This window comes from Brachyhypopomus gauderio, chromosome 4 (genome assembly GCF_052324685.1).
Source record: "Brachyhypopomus gauderio isolate BG-103 chromosome 4, BGAUD_0.2, whole genome shotgun sequence".
NCBI lineage: Eukaryota > Metazoa > Chordata > Actinopteri > Gymnotiformes > Hypopomidae > Brachyhypopomus > Brachyhypopomus gauderio.
The window spans coordinates 12381431-12391025 of NC_135214.1; the positions used below are offsets into that span (position 1 = coordinate 12381431).

Below are 9595 nucleotides of genomic sequence, written 5' to 3' on the forward strand. Positions count from 1 at the left end.
ACAGAAGCTGTCAATGTAAATGTGTCTCAGGGCTTCAGGGGTGAAAGGTCATCTCCCTGTGACTCACCTCTTCCCCCAGTGCCATTGTTGACCAGGCATTCTCAGACAAGCAGCAAAAATGTCAGGTTGGTAATTTGAAATTCTCCACACGGTTCTCCCCTATTCGTGTTTAACTTGACAGTTCTTTGCTGTAACATTTGAAAGTTAGTTGCCAACATTCGATGTTGGTGTTTTGCTTCAGAATGTTGGGTTTATTTGTTTGTGAATGCTGGTGTTTTTTGGGGAAAGCTAGAGTCTCTGAGTCTTTTGGAGAATGTTGGTGTCTGCTAGAGAATACTGGTGATTGAAGAACACCTGTAATGGAGAATTCTGGTGTTTGTTGGTGAATGCTGGTGTTTGTTGGAGAATGCCGGTGTTTGTTGGAGAATGCTGGAGTGTGTTGGAGAATGCTGGAGTGTGTTGGAGAATGCAGGTGTTTGTGGGAGAATGCCGGTGTATGTTGGTGAATGCCGGTGTATGTTGGTGAATGCTGGTGTTTCTTGGAGAATGCCGGTGTTTTTTGGAGAATGCCGGTGTTTTTTGGAGAATGCCGGTGTTTGTTGGTGAGTGCTGGTGTTTGTTGGGGAACACTATTGTCTCTGGGTCTTTTGGAGAATGTTGGTGTCTGCTAGAGAATAGTGGTGATTGAAGAACACCTGTGATGGAGAATGCTGGTGTTTGTTGGTGAATGCCGGAGTTTGTTGGTGAATGCTGGTGTTTCTTGGGGAATTATAATGTCTCTGAGTCTTTTGGTGTTAGTGTCTGCTGGAGAATACTGGTGATTGAAGAACACCTGTGATGAAGAATGCTGGTGTTTGTAGGAGAGTGCTGGTGTTTGTAGGAGAGTGCTGGTGTTTAAGAGCACTCATTTAGTCTGCTTAATAATACTGCCCTTCACAGGCTAAAAACATCTTCCTGAAGGGAATCATGCTGTCAGTCCTGGCCTATTCCACAGCTCGTTGCTAATGGTGACCTGTCCTGAGCATTAATGAAAGCCCATCTTAAAATATACATGAGAACAACGAACAGGACATGGTTCTACCAATAAGAAACATGCCAGACAGGGAACAGGACATGGTTCTACCAATAAGAAACATGCCAGACAGGGAACAGGACATGGTTCTACCAATAAGAAACATGCCAGACAGGGAACAGGACATGGTTCTACCAATGAGAAACATGCCAGACAGGGAACATGAAATGGTTCTACCAATAAGAAACATGCCAGACAGGGAACAGGACATGGTTCTACCAATGAGAAACATGCCAGACAGGGAACAGGACATGGTTCTACCAATGAGAAACATACCAGACAGGGAACAGGACATGGTTCTACCAATGAGAAACATGCCAGACAGGGAACATGAAATGGTTCTACCAACGGGGAACACTTCAGTTAGCCACAAACTAAATCAAAAGTTCAGAGGTCTCTTTATGACACCAATGACGGTTGCTGCTTGGAATATGATAACACAGAAAACAAACATAAGTTAACCAATTAAATCATTACATGCTTTGACCATGATACCAATACCGTTACATCAACAAACACCATAATTGTCAGTGATCCATGAGCTGATGCTCAGATCTGCGCTCCACTGGTAATTAAAGGACATTAATGATGGAGGCTGACAGCCAAACGATGCATGCTGTAAATACAGCACTCAGAAGCGAAGCCATCGCAGATCAGAGAGGCTGGATGAACAGCGCTAAATCAACACAAGTCTTGGTATGCCTATTCTAGTAACGTAACTCATCAGTCATCAACCAGCACGCCTCTTGAGCAGGGTCAAGTGTTGTAGAACAGAGAAACACAGCGTGCTGTGGTAGCAGGGAGTTATCATCAGGCATGCCTCCACACTGCTGTGCTACAGGATGGAGGTCTCGGTTCCTGTGCTAGGAGAGCTGAAGAAGGAGAACATAGTGGGATTGGAGACAGGGACTAAGTGGACTATGGACAGCATATTCCAACAGCTGAATCTAGACATGGGATTAATACACATTACAAATGACATCCTTAAACATTTAAATCTTTTAGCACATCAAGTGTGAAGCTCACAGCACACACACACACACACACACACACACACACACACACACACACACACACACACACACACACACACACACACACACACACACACACACACACCATCATATGTCCATCCTCAGTAGGTGTACCCCCACTAGACATTTAAGTTCAATTATTCATAAGATGAATTGACTCTGGACTGGCAATTGACGGGGGAACAAAGAAAGCTTCATACAGATCTGAAGCTATGAGAATGTAATCTAAACAAATGCTGAGTTATCATCATAACAGAGGAATGGATGCATTAGAACAATCAGATTGTCTGTTGGTTTTTCTGCTGTATTCTGACCAGCTCTTCACATGACCAGAGATTTCAGACGCTGCCTTCAGGCGCTATAGTGCAGGGCTATTTTGATTTTTCCACTCTCTGGACTGCTGTGTGCTCACGGCTGGTCTCAGCCTGCTGGGGTCCTGAACAACCCTTTCCACTCTGTAAGCTCTCTGGCTCTGTGAAGAGTCTCTTCTGTCCAGAGCTGTGGGCGGCTCGTCCGCACGCTGGCAGCCCAAAACCTGGTTGCCGCAGCAACGCGCCGAGAGTCAGTTTCCATGGCAGCAAATAACAGCATTTGGGGGAGGTTTTTGGAGAGTGGACAGAAATTCAGATGAAATAAAGAACCAAGAATAACAGCTAGATGAGCAAGAGAACGAGAAAACGAGAGCGTAAGAATGACAAATAGACAAAGACAAGAAAAAGAGTTCAGCCCACCAGCACCTGCAGTACCAAAACCCACATCGCCACTACACTGAGGACGCTCAGGTGGGCAGGACAGAAATACGTTCCACAGGACAGGCCTGTGACACTGTAGGGGTGCTGTTGTACTGTAGGAGTACTGTTATTCTGTAGGGGTGCTGTTGTACTGTAGGAGTACTGTTATTCTGTAGGGGTACTGTTATTCTGTAGGGGTACTGTTATACTGTAGGAGTACTGTTATACTGCCAGACACAGAGTGCAGCATTGACTGTCTATAGCCCCCAAAAATGTCATTTGGTCATTCATCAGTTAGTCCAACTGAAACTCTGTTTACACAGTTTGTGATAGTGAAATGAACGCTGACTCCAGTCAGGGCTATGACCCTTTCTGATAACATCACAAGTGACACACATCTTGATATGAGTGGAGTGAGTCCATTGCTGGCCCTGGGCAAAGTTCAGTCCCTTCATTCTGGACGGCATGGGACACGCATGGCTTTACATAATGTGTACTTGAAGCATAAATGCACAAAAATACAGGCTTTAAAGTTGGCTAATTGGTCTTTATGCATGGCAATGATGATATGACATTTTCATCAGGTGTTTCAGTCAGGTTCAACACTGGACAGCACACACAGCCCAAGTCTGAGGAGCATCAGTGAGTCCGAGCAGCTGTTTGGGAGGACACAGGGTCCATCATCAGCTGCACCTGTGTGTGTGTTGGGTTCATCTTCATCCTGTCACTCCATCTGAGAGTGCTACGATGAGAAACGCGCACTCCTGCTGCCGTGTTGGAGTGAGCTATAAGGCACTCTGCATGTTGAAAACACAGAGAACCAGTCAGGCGTGACACACAGCACAGGCTGGTCAAACACTGCACACGTAAACAGATGGGAATGCAGATAATCTCTGTGGTAAATTAGAATAATCCCATTCTGTGTTTGCCTTACCCATCACTCACAATCAGGATAGACGCCAGGCTCAATACAGATGCACAGACTAAACTCTCTCTGGAATATTTTTTTCACCAACCTTATGTTTATCATTCTCTCTCTCTCTCTCTTTCTGATGTGTCTGTCACTCTGCCCTTCATTCTCAGTGTTGAAGAGATATAATTTATCTGGGCTTTGACCTGCTATTAGGCTGGTTCCCATGGACACCACAGAATCACATATTCTGTAGAAATATGCATTAGATGTACAGACACAGAGATACAGACACACACCCCCACATCCAGGTATACACGCAGACATATAGATGCACACACACACACACACACACATGCACACACATGCACACACATTGTTCTATCCTTTCTTTTCCCACAGCTAACCCTGGCATGCTTTGTCAGCACCAGTTAAATATAGGATCTGGCAGGAAGCTGGCTTTTCTTTCCAGGGCTTTTCCCTAAGCTTAAGCTTTTTGCCTGATGACATGAGAGAGAATGTTTGTTCATTTGTTTATTTACTAAAACACAGGCCGTTTTGTTTGTGTTTGTGTTTCTCCCTATAGAGGAAGTCGTGATAACAAAGCAAAGACATACAGATAAAAGCTTGATGCAACAGAACGCAGAATTAATCCTTATAGAAACTCAGTCTGCTGTTTAGAAGATCACTCACAAGACCTCACTTAGAATGGCTCTGATTTTTGCACGTTTTGATTTGAATCCTTTGATTTTAGTGTTCTCCTATTAGCTGAAGGTCGAGCAGACATTTTAATCGCTTACAAGCCCTACCATAATCCAAATAATCCCATCAGAACTCTGTGCTCTTCTTAGTGCTCTACATAGTTCCTTGAAAAGCAATTTTGGATAATCCCACTCTGAGCAGGGCCCGGGGCCTCCCTAGTGAGGGACAGGTCACAGACATGCTCCCCAGGAGAGATGAGGAGACGCTGGGAAGGGGGTTGTGAGAGACGTCTACACCAGCCAAATGCTCCACAGCAGATGGCCAAAGATTAGCATAAAAACAAACAAAAACAGAATGATGTAGAACAGCCATGTTTGTTTCAAATGAAACCAACAGTTCCTTAAGAAAGAGAACGGAGGCAAAGTTTGTACATCTGATACACAAGGAGCGCAGGGCAGAGGGTGGGGTAGTCCAGGGGCTCTCTGGAGAGGGAGGGGGGGAAAGACAGCAAGTAAGAGGGAGGAAGGGAGAGACAGAAGGACGGAGGGAGAAGGGAGAGGGAGGGAGAGAAAGACGGAGACAGAAAAAGAGGTTGGGTGGGATTTATACACAAGAGGGAGGGTGGGAAGGAGAGAGAGTCAGGGAGAGAGAAAAACACAGACGTTAGAGGGAGAGAGGGAGAGAGAGGGAGGAAGAGAGAGAGCCTTGAAGTAGCATTACTGACTCATCCCACCGTGGTGATCCGAGAAGTTTCTGATATACACCAATTAACTAATGAATTACTGAACATGGGGAGAGTTAGAAGTCATCTAAACTATATTTTTTTACATGTTGGCAATTTTTAAAAATACAATTTGTTCAAATTAGCTGCTTAGCACATTTTGGAAATACGCAAATTTCACATAATGAGCCGTAATGAAGGTGTAGGTCGTTCCTCGGTGTCCTGCATCATGGTACCAACACGCACATGTGTGGCTTTGTGTGCAGAAACACATGGAACTGGAACATTGTGGAGACACTGGGCCTAAAAAGTGTCAGTGAACTAAAAGATAAGGATGCTACATCCACCCTCAGTAGGGCGTAGCGCGGGCTCATATCTCCGGAAACTGCTAACCACAGCTACTTGTGTTCTTACTGTGGAACTGATATTAGAAGAGTTCGGAATAGCATAGGCACTCAGAGAGGTTACACTGAAAATGACAACCAGCTTTACTGTCAGTAGTCAGTACTAAACTGGTAAAATCAAACTGGGAGTACATAGTAAACCAGTATGTCTAAAGCTTACAGGCAGCTAAGGCCACACACTGGCAAGCAAACCCCCAGCAAACAAGCAGACATGATGTTCAATTTGACCAATTCAAGAGCAGGTCAGACTCTCCCAGACGTGATCCTCCTGTGGCCCAGCTGTGCAGCGACTGTAGCTGCTACTTTGTGAACCCACTTCTTCAGCTCCAAAAGCCGCAAGAGTGGTTTCGTTTCTCAGGTTTTCTAAGAACACTTCCAGGTCACGCGTAAGGTCTAAGGATCTCTTAGTGAACTTGTGGGCATCTACAGTTTACGGGTCTGAAATGAACTCCGTGGATGCAAAGTAAATAATGTTTTAGGAGGTCAACGTCCATGTGTTCATATGCCTTTATGAACCCAGCTGTTTAAACAATTGCATTAAATAGACAAATACAGATGTAGTTGGACAGCTATAAAAGTTATTAGGTGAGTAATTACAGTAGTAAAATAATCCAAAGAACAGTACTCTGGCTGCTGTTGCTAGGTAGCCGTGTGTGTGTGGTAACGACCCCCCCTGCCTGTTTCTGGGCGTGGTGATGGACAGAATGTCCTGTGAATTCAGCCTCCGCAGTTTGTCGTTCTTATACGATCTTGCAGTTGCTGGTCGTTTTGTACCTGCACCACCATTTTAAGCAGCTGTGGAAGACATCTGTAGAATGAGCACGGGCGTTCCTGTAGCCCGAAACGAGGGTGGACCTGCCGTTACATTACAGGAGTGATGCGCAATCAGAACAGACGCGAGTCAGGTCACATGACTCGACTGCTCCGCTTACGGGAAAGGATGATGTCATAACACTGCGACGGTGAGTGACAGGGAGGTGCCTGCTGACCATGGCCACCACGGATGGTGAGATGGATCCTAAGACCAGACGTGACCCGACGTGACGTGACCCGACGTGACGTGACCCGACGTGACGTGACCCATTCTCCGATTGCTCCTGCCGTGCTCTTCCCTAAATGCAGCGTGTGATCATACTCTAAATAAACACGGACGGCAGACCAGACAGTGCGCTCTGCTTCCTGTTACGCGTCTGAGCACACTCTTTGTGGACAGAACACTAATTTGACATGTAAGTGAAGAATTAGCAGCCGATTGCCATCAGTGACTGCGGCTGCTTTCTACGGGGCTTTTGAAAGGGCGTTTGAAGTGCAGTGTTCGAGTGGCCCTGGACACTCACCAGAGCTGGGGAGGAAGACAGAGTAGCCCCGCCCTTCTCCCGCCCACTGAGAGGACCAACACAAAGGCCACAGAGAGGCTCAGGTCAAAAACGTGCATCCACTGTTTAACAGCGAGCCCAAACCCCATTTATTCTCTGGGAAAATGAATGAACCGAGCTTAGAAGCGATAAGTCCGCCCCTTTCACTCTGAAATAAAGTCCAGTCCGTCCTGATCAAACGCTCCCCTGCCACAGTTCAAAAGTTGTTCCAGAGAACGGTCTGAAATGTGCCTACAGATAGAGTACTACAGATCCTATGAAGGACCAAGACCTTAAGCATTAACTGAGTTTTGGGTGTCTGTGTGTGTGAGAGAGTCTGTAAGAGTTTTTTAAACATACATTCTTAGTAGAAACATGCAAAAAAGCACTCAAAGGGCCAGACATTCATCTGCCTAATTACCTGCCTACAGTTCCCGTTAAACATGGCCCGGCCCAAACGTCTTAGCTGTCACGCTAAAACCACGGTTCTAGCCAACGGGAGAGTAAAGTCCACCAGAACCCTCAATGACCGGGGTGAATCACGACGCATGGGCACAGAGCTACATGACCTCCCCTCCCACACACACCCCCACACCCCCCACCCCCGCCCGCGTGCAGGAGAGCTGACCTCCCCACCGCACTCCACACAGAGTGGACTATAATCACACACTCCAAGAGGGAGCAGCTCACACACGGCAGCCCACCCAAAGGCACCGCATTCTCCACCCACTCGCTCCATCAGCCACCGCCATTACCTAGCCTTAGGATTAGAGGGACATGATGGAGAACAGAGCTGTGGGTAAGGGTGGAGTGAATCACCCAGGGTCACACAGTATCCTTCAGACTCACGGCCCCCGTCCAGAGAACGGACACACAAACCCACACGTACACCTGCGCGCACTCACCTAACATATAACAATAATGCACAGCTCTTAACAGCCCACGCATTAACCCTCATTACAGCACACACACAGACGCACACACATCTCTTTCAATTCCTTACAATGCACGAGTACACATGCACCTCCTTACACTGCACATGTAACATCAATACGTGAATATCTCCTTCCAGCCTACACATTAGCTACACACCTATGCTCATAAACACACACACACACACACACGCACACACACACCTGTCTTCTGCCCACACACACACTTCAGTCCGTTCATCAGTGTTCATCCCACGCCTGCTGTCAGTGTGTCCCACAGGGTCTGCAGCATGAAACAGCCCCATACTGCTAGATATGGCTAAGGGTGAGGGACAGACAGAGAGAGAGAGAGAGAGAGAGAGAGAGAGAGAGAGAGAGAGAGAGAGAGAGAGAGAGAGAGAGAGAGAGAGAGAGAGACAGAGAGAGAGACAGAGAGAAAGACAGGTTAAAAACGGGGGATGGTGAGAGAGACAGAAAGAGGGATGGTGAGAGACAGAAAGGGGGATGGTGAGAGACAGAAAGGGGGATGGTGAGAGAGACAGAAAGAGGAATGGTGAGAGAGACAGAGAGAGGGATGGTGAGAGAGACAGAGAGAGGGATGGTGAGAGAGACAGAAAGAGGGATGGTGAGAGAGACAGAAAGGGGGATGGTGAGAGACAGAAAGGAATGGTGAGAGAGACAGAAAGAGGGATGGTGAGAGAGACAGAAAGAGGGATGATGAGAGACAGAAAGAGGGATGGTGAGAGACAGAAAGAGGGATTGTGAGAGAGACAGAAAGAGGGATGGTGAGAGAGACAGAAAGGGGGATGGTGAGAGAGACAGAAAGGGGGATGGTGAGAGAGATGTGTCCAGAGCTTTAATATTTTAGCTTTTCATAAAAATCCATTTTCCAAGTATTCAAGCCATATCTTTTACTAAAATTCTGTATAAATCACGTGGATAATAATATTGTCAGGAATGCCACCTGATCTTTCTTAATCAACCTCACCTGCCCCTCATTACCACGCCCCCTTCAGCCTTACTTAAGCACTTCACCAGCACATCTCAGTTGCGAAGTACTGCCGACTCATGCCGCGTACCAAGCCTTTCTATATCCTGTCTGCTCTCCTGTGTCCTGACCCTCGCTTACGTCCCTGACCTTGTCTCCTGCCTAATCCCTCTGTACCTCCTGACTTCTGCTCCCCCGGTATGACCCTGGACCGTCCTGACCACGCCAAGAAAACGCTGTTACTACTGATCCTAGTACTCGTGATTCACCTGCCTGTGTTTGTACCAGCGTCTCATTTCAATAAAAGCGGTGTTCTTCCGCATTTGGATCCCTCTCTGCCTGTTCAATACGTTACAAATATTTAAGATCCAATTTTTCCACATTCATAACTCAATAGACACATTTCACTTGTCCAAACATTTAATGAGCTTAAAAATGACAAATAAATAAAATTAAACAAAAACATTACAATCGTATGTAACCCAGTCTAACCTGATGTGTACACCAGCCTCTGGCCTCAGAGCACATCTCAGAGGGCCAGGACTCCCCTCCCCATCCAGCTGATCTGACACACACGTACAGCAGTGCGCAGTGTAACGTTTCACCACGCGTCCTGAGCCCGGAGAGGTGGGGGGTGTTTGTCCTACCCTGGGCTGTGGGGCTACAGAGGGCAGGAGGGCTGCGTGTAGTGCTTCGCCCGTCTCATGTCCAGGTGGAGAGAGCGCTGTAGAGTGTCCTTTTGTGTA

The 9595-nt window shown here is 46.8% G+C and overlaps 2 protein-coding genes across 16 annotated transcripts in view; one reads left to right on the forward strand and one right to left on the reverse strand.

Moving 5' to 3' along the window:
• gulp1a (GULP PTB domain containing engulfment adaptor 1a) overlaps positions 1-9595 on the forward strand; it is a 350639-nt gene that overhangs the window by 112988 nt on the left and 228056 nt on the right. The window lies entirely within an intron of this gene.
• Positions 1-9595, reverse strand: part of map2 (microtubule-associated protein 2) — an 80660-nt gene that overhangs the window by 64978 nt on the left and 6087 nt on the right. The window contains exon 1 of one of the 15 annotated variants that reach the window (XM_077002253.1): positions 8066-8180. The exons of the other annotated variants lie outside the window; for them this stretch is intronic. The gene's annotated coding sequence lies outside the window, so the exon portion shown is untranslated. Of the gene's footprint in view, positions 1-8065; positions 8181-9595 lie in introns of those variants that run through there. 15 annotated transcript variants of the gene reach the window in all.